At 43.8% G+C, this 6,692-nt stretch overlaps 1 long non-coding RNA gene across 1 annotated transcript; it reads left to right on the top strand.

Moving 5' to 3' along the window:
- Nucleotides 1-324: 324 nt before the first annotated feature.
- Nucleotides 325-2,393, top strand: LOC148055622 (uncharacterized). Its single transcript, XR_015705173.1, has 3 exons — nt 325-411; nt 1,973-2,060; nt 2,338-2,393. It is a non-coding gene; the product is annotated as an uncharacterized LOC148055622 (long non-coding RNA).
- The last annotated feature ends 4,299 nt before the right edge of the window (nt 2,394-6,692 follow it).

The raw sequence follows: 6,692 nt of genomic DNA on the forward strand, positions 1-6,692 counted from the left end.
CTGTTATAAGTTAGAATCGCAGTCTCCAGGGATTTTGTAAGGTAAGTCTTTACCTGCCTATCTTGCCTGAAGATCTTAGCTTGCTCCTCAGCAAGGAGATCAGATCATGCTCAGTGTAAGGAAGCCCTCCAAGCAAGATTGTGCCAAATTGCATGCTTACCCCAGCAGCAGGGGATGCTGCAGTGCACTACAGAGCCACTGGGATATATCTATTGGGATTCAAATCCTATCTTTGCCTTGTTTGCATTGCAGATTTCCCCCCCCCCCACCGTAAAAATGCCTTAATTGCCAGGCAGCAGGTGGAATTCGATGAGAATGTTTGTGGGTCTCCTTCCTTTTTACTCTACTCTAAGTTGATGGTCTCAGGCAACAGCGGAGCACCAGGCTAGAAGGCACTGCAGGGGTCAGCAGGTATTGTTCTTCTATTGCTCTCTCTAGCAGCAATGGGGTTGTAGAACAGGATTGGTAGAAAATAACTGAAGGATCCAGAAATCTCCCCCAAAACCTCACTCTGTAGTGGAGTACTTCCCAGTGCATGGTGATGTTGAGTTCTGTAACAAATAATCAAAAGCCAGAAACTCCAACATGCCAGAAGGAGACTAAACACTCCCCAGACTTCTCTGCTCTGAATCACAAAGAAAGGAAAGCTATTGTTAAATCCTCCACCTCCCCAGTGGGGATACCAGGTTCTTGGGTGGAAGGGGAGTTGTGATGATGCTCTGCATTTCTTTCCTCCTGTATCTTGGTGAAAAGAGGACTAAGCTCTCTCAGGTAACTAGGCAGTGAGATCCAGAAGGGAGTACAATCTTGCTCCTCCTGAGCAGTGGGGTTTAAGCCATTGAGTTCACGTACTGAATGTCTGAGAAGTCTCAGTATGGTAGCTATCTGAGACAGTTTGATTTGCTTTGGTTTCTGTAACACTGGAAGACAACAGAGAGGATAAGAGTGCCTAAGATACTCTGGTGGCTCAAACATGGAGAAGGAATACAGAAAGCCCTCACAAAATGCATAGTGGGGATAGTCCTGTATTTTCATCACCCACACTCCTGGACTTTCTCACACCATGGTCACTGTGCGATAAAGATCCCCGGATTAGGGGACTATCTGACACAGTATGCTTGGTAGGAAGAGTTAAGGAAGACCATGTGTTCATCAGCCCCAGTGCTCTGCATGACACAATGCTGTGGGGTAGCTCTGTGATAAATTGTGCCTCAAGTCCTGGGTGCTGTGTTTGGACCACAGCTCAGAATAATCTAGGCTTGATTTAAACACATCCCTGCAAGGAAGCCTCCCCACAAGCCTTGGCACACTGTCCCAGAAGGTAATTACCCTTGCTGTTAAACATTGCTAGTCTGAATCTGCCTAGCTGCAGATCTGTGGCTGTCTTGTGCACTGTGCATGTGCCAAAGCAGCGCGGTGCTTCACCTCTGAGCTAATATTTCTGACTGGGCTGGCTCAGGAAGCCACTCACCTCTGGGATGCCACTGCAGTTTGCCAAGAGCAATGAACCCTGGCCAGTGCTGTGTGTCTCTTTTCTTTCTTGTATGCAACACCTTGGGGAGAGATAAGCGATTGTGCTGTCTATGCACCGTCTGTGACCCTGTAGTGCCCTGAGAATGAAATCTAGGCTCTGCTCTACTTCACATTCAAAACAACAGCAGAAAATAGCTTCCACTTTCTTCACGTCTGTGGGCTCGGGCTCATGAACAATGATTATGAGAAATTGCTATGGCCGAGTGGTGAGCGAGCGAACAAGCCTGAAGAATGTCTCCCTTATCCCTCTGGCTAGCACAGGCTTAAAAAGCAGTGCTGATCACCTGGCTGCTTGGACAGGGCTAAATTCATGCCAGGAGAAGCCTTGCTGAGAGTGAGGGGAGGAGGGAGGGAAGATAATTTGCAATAAGCTGCTGAAAAGCTGGGAGGAACCTACACCTCCATGTTGAATGGGCTATCCTTTGCCTATCTAATGTAGGATGCAGGTCCTGGGTTGGTGCCCACTAGTCTGCACATTACTCAGCTGCTGTGGATGCAGGACTTCTGGGAAAGGAGAAGCAAACTAGGTCAGTGTCTCTGAGCTGTGCAGATTCTTCGCTGCTGTGTTTTTGACTGGGCTCCTTCCAGGGTGTCACATGAAGCCCAGGACCCATTTTCTCCATAGTCTTATGCTTACTTGGCAAATAAGCAGTCTTCTATTATTGCCTTTTTTTCTGAAGGAGAATTTCCTTTCAAGGTATTCCTTAGAGGCAAGCCAGCAATGCCACTGTCCCATGCTGAAAGCTCCCAGGGTTGCAAGTTTCCCTCTCACTGACAGATGTTTTCTTTTTTTTTTCATTACAGGAACTAGATAACCATCTGCTAGACCTACTGCTCACCGCATGTGCCCTTAATGCTCTGTGGGGAGTTCAGCTTGGGATCAGGATACCTGAAAGCCAGTGATGTTATGTGTACCTGAAACTACTGCTAAAGGTTTGGTTATAATTAAGGGATTATATAGTGTGTGATTCTCTGGCAATGGAATATTCCCCATGTCTCCCACAGCCTGACATTTTAATTCAGAATCTAAGGAGTCTACAGCTGGTTTGCTCTTTTATTTATTTCAGATTGAGTTGTGTGAATAATGGATTTTTCAATTCGATGGCTGGACAAAAAAATAAAGTAAGCTGAAGGAAAAAGAGAATGGTGGGTTCCATTGACTAGAAGTACCTTTTCAATCCAAAACTGAAAGAGAAAAGTTTCATTTACCTGTGGGGAGGATGTTAACTCATTTCTTGTAAAGGTTTTCTAAGACTGGACTGTTTTAAAAAATGGTAACATAATTTCAACAGTTTAAAAAAATAAATAAATCTGACTCTCCTGAGATTTCTTTTCCCCATCTTTCCCCACACCTCACTTTTTTCTTTTATCCGGAAATGTCTGTCAAAATTGACCCAAATTCACTCAGGTCCCTACAAGTGGAATTTTTGTTCTGCTCAAAAATGTTATGCACAGCCTCTCCTGACGGCATCTGTTTTGTGACGTGGCAGTTCCAGTGAGTTTGCAGGATTCCACATTTATTTCCTTCTGGTACCACGAGAGCAAATTGTCTCCACTTGAGTGAAATGCAGTTCCTAACAAGTTCTGCAGTGCTTAACTGTAGTTTCAAATTCAAGCCTCACATAAAGTAAAAGTTTCTGCAAGCCAAAATGAGGTGCACTGATATGCTGAAAGCTTCCTTGCTTCAGCTGCATTACACAAATGTAGCTGATTTGAACGTAGTAAATAATTTGTTGTATAAGAAGGTGTAAACTCCTGTTCCTTCTCCCAGAGCTGAGCTGGCTGTGTAGGACAAGAAAAGTTACTTTGGTAAGTGAATGCACCAAGTCTGATTGTGATGCATACACAAGGAACAGATTTGTTGAATGTGAAGAGGCAAACCTGCCATCTGATAGTAACTGGGCAGGTGGTGATTTGTGATTACTGTTCCTGAGTAGCTGAGAATTATGCACATCCTATTATGTTTGTTAACCCATCTGTCCTGCTTTCCCCCCCACATACTTCTATCTTGTTCTCGTCTTCAAAGCTGTTAGTTCTTTCTGTAAGAAGTTGTCATTTAGTCTGCATTTGTATAACTAATACTGCTGAATTATGTTACCAGTGTGTCCCCAGGTATGTCCTGTCTTTATGTGTGTCCTTCTTGGCCCTGACTGTGAGTAAATATTCAGTCTTTGGAAGAGATGATGTTGCTGTCATTTTGGTTATACTGATTTGAGGAAGCAATCTGAATAGCTGGATTGTTGTCCAGATGAAGGCAATTTTGGGGTCACAGTTGCTCCTTGGGAGCCAGGCTTTGAGATTCAGTGGAGATTTCTAAAAGGCAGATGGCTTTGTACAGTGTTGGTGACTGGCGTGTAATGGCGGGGAGGTGTGCATTTGTGTGGGGAGCCATTTGTTTGGAATATGCTTGAGCAACCAGTTCTACTTCCACTGGAAGTCAGTCTTTAAGGTCCCATATATTGGCTGCCTGTGGGCAATAGTAACAATATATTCTTATTCCAGTCTTTTGTTAGCAATTTCCGATAAGACTATGGCAGCAGACCTATCTATGATCAGAAAAATACATGGAGGCAGCCCTTTATCCCTCATTGCCTGGAAACCTGAGGTGGCCACTCAAGTCAGTGTGGATATGGAGGCCCAGGAGTGAATAAGGTCAAAGCTTATTCAAAACTAAAGGGAAAAAAGTGTAAGACAGGAAAATGTAAGGCCCAGGATCCAGCCAGAATTAAACAGGCCAACTTTGTGCACAGTGTCTAAGCCATTAGTAACCAGCAGGGAAGAGCTCCTGAGGTTGGTTCAGACCTGGCACGCAGCAGCTCACAATTGGCTCAGCTGTGTGCTGGTGCAGATGGTGGCAGCTGCTGTTGTATGAGGTTTCCCCAGCCCACTGTTATTACCTGTTGCCAAATAGAGGGCAGGGAAAGAAAGGCAGAAAGTGGTGTGGCTTTTCTAAGCATGAGCCTTAAGCCCACTTCACCCATTCATGATGCTGAAATTGGGAAATGGCACTCAGGGCAGTATATGCAAATTGTCTGAAATGGGATCAGCTCTTCTCTGCCCTGCTTTTTTGCTTTGATTTCCATGTTAGCTCTCATTTTTCCCTTGCCTATGTTTTCCCTCAGTGTTTGACCTTTCCTCCCCAGTCCCCTGGCTTTTTCTATTCTAAGCTGATAAGAGGGAGCTCAGAGTTGATATGCAGGAATCCCTGGACACAGCTATTTTTTTTTTTCATCAGTAGTTAATTTTCCATTTCTTTTATTTCCTTTGAGATTCAATACATCTACTTTCATGCCTCTGTGATTCAGTTTGTGGAGGAGACAGACAAGGAAATGCTGAATAAATCTCTTGCCTTCTCTCTCAGTCCTTTACTCCCATCTTTGCATTGCTCCCTCTCGCTTTTTTCCTTCATACACCAGAGTTTTCATGTCACTCTGGGTTTTTTTTTTTTGCTTCTTAGGACAATTACAGATGCTGAGAGGAAAGTCCGAGATAGTCATGTTTGGTTGATTAGAAGCTGTTGTGGCTCCAGCCCTCCCAGACTTTCACTGTGTGCGCTTTAGAAAGCTGACGCATGGATTCACTCAGAAGCTTCATCTGTCCTGCACTGTGCCAGTTCCTGAGGAGTATGCAGTATAGGTTAGAGTGTTCTCCATAAATACCATCCCTTTCAAGGCTTTCATCTTGATGATAGAAGAAAAAGTTTATTAGCAAGGAAAGGCTGCATGCTGTGGAAATGCATCTCCACCAGTAGGAAAATAGGAGGAGGGAGATGGGAGTGAAAGGGAGGGGCAGAAGAAGGAGAGAAAATGATCAAAATGCCTCTCCTGCAACATTAAGCTCAACCCTTTGTGTCTAATTTATCGCCTTCTCATATGCCCTGAAACTGAGTAAACACAGTTCCTTGGGCTACTATGTCCCTATTATGTTCCCTGCTGTTCTTTTACTCAGTGCAGAGGCAATGCTTTTCTATTAGGAAATAATCTGCTTAGTCTATTATCTAGCATAATAAACTTCCATCTCATTACTGATAGAAGGTTGCTAGCTAGCTAAATGCTATTTTATACTACACTCATGTTTGTAGCATCTGACTATGTTAAAATAGCTGAAGTCACAGGCTAACAGTACCTGTCATGTCTGAGGGGAACACGTGTTGATTTCTGAGCAACTGTCTAGTTGTGTGATTTTTAGGAGGCATGTCTGAGGGAGCACATATGGGCAAAGAACTGCCAAATGCGTTTCAAACTCGTCTGGGAGAAGTCTACTCAGCAGCCAGACAGGATTCAGACATTGCATCCAAATACAAGCAAGCAAATATCATTCAGATTATTAACAGAGCACAAGAGGATACAGGATTGTTTCATGCATGTCCTAGAAAGATTTTTGGATACAGTAGTCCAAATGTCCCTCTTTGTATAATGGAGCCAATGATGATGAAGTCCATAGGGACAGTACAATATGACAAGGATTAGCATTTGGGCTGTTCAAGGGCTAAAAACTTTTCTCATATTTCTCTGATTTCTCTGGTGGTCAGATGGCCTAAGAGGTCAAAATGTAGTTGTTGAAGTGTTTGACTCAAGCTAATACAAACTTTGTTGCTCTTTTAAGACCATAGAAAGGAAATTAGTCTTTGCCACTAACTAAGCAATGGTAGGAATATTCACAGCAGTTTCCAATCTACCATAGTGGGATACTAATACTGTGTATTACCTTATAAAGCCATCTGTGATCTGTAGTCTCCATCCTTAACCCACTGGTTTCACCTGACTCAGGAGGTAAAACCTCCTCCCTGGATCATCTCTCGATAATAACAAGAATATCTTTCCCCAGTCTTGGTTCTTTTATGAACTGACTGAACTACAAAGAATAAGTCTGTGCAGCTGATTTGATGCACAGAGCCCTTGCAATGTTTAACGCTATGCCTAAGTATCAGGGAGGCATCCCATTACCTGGCATCATGAGTCATTATTGGCTTGGTTTGACTGCAGAAGCTCCTTGTTCCTAAAGTCTTCAGTACGGATTGGTGAACAACCCTGGCAAGTTACAGGACTGTACTGACCCCAAAAGGAATAGCATAAGGTCTAGCAATGAGGTAAGTATTGTTTAAGGAGGCCCCAGGAGGAATTAGTTCTCTTGCTTTCCACTGCTGAAAAGCAGGAGAT

This window comes from Nipponia nippon, unplaced genomic scaffold (assembly GCF_047370975.1).
Source record: "Nipponia nippon isolate SJK-2023a ecotype South Korea unplaced genomic scaffold, ASM4737097v1 scaffold_2, whole genome shotgun sequence".
Lineage (NCBI taxonomy): Eukaryota > Metazoa > Chordata > Aves > Pelecaniformes > Threskiornithidae > Nipponia > Nipponia nippon.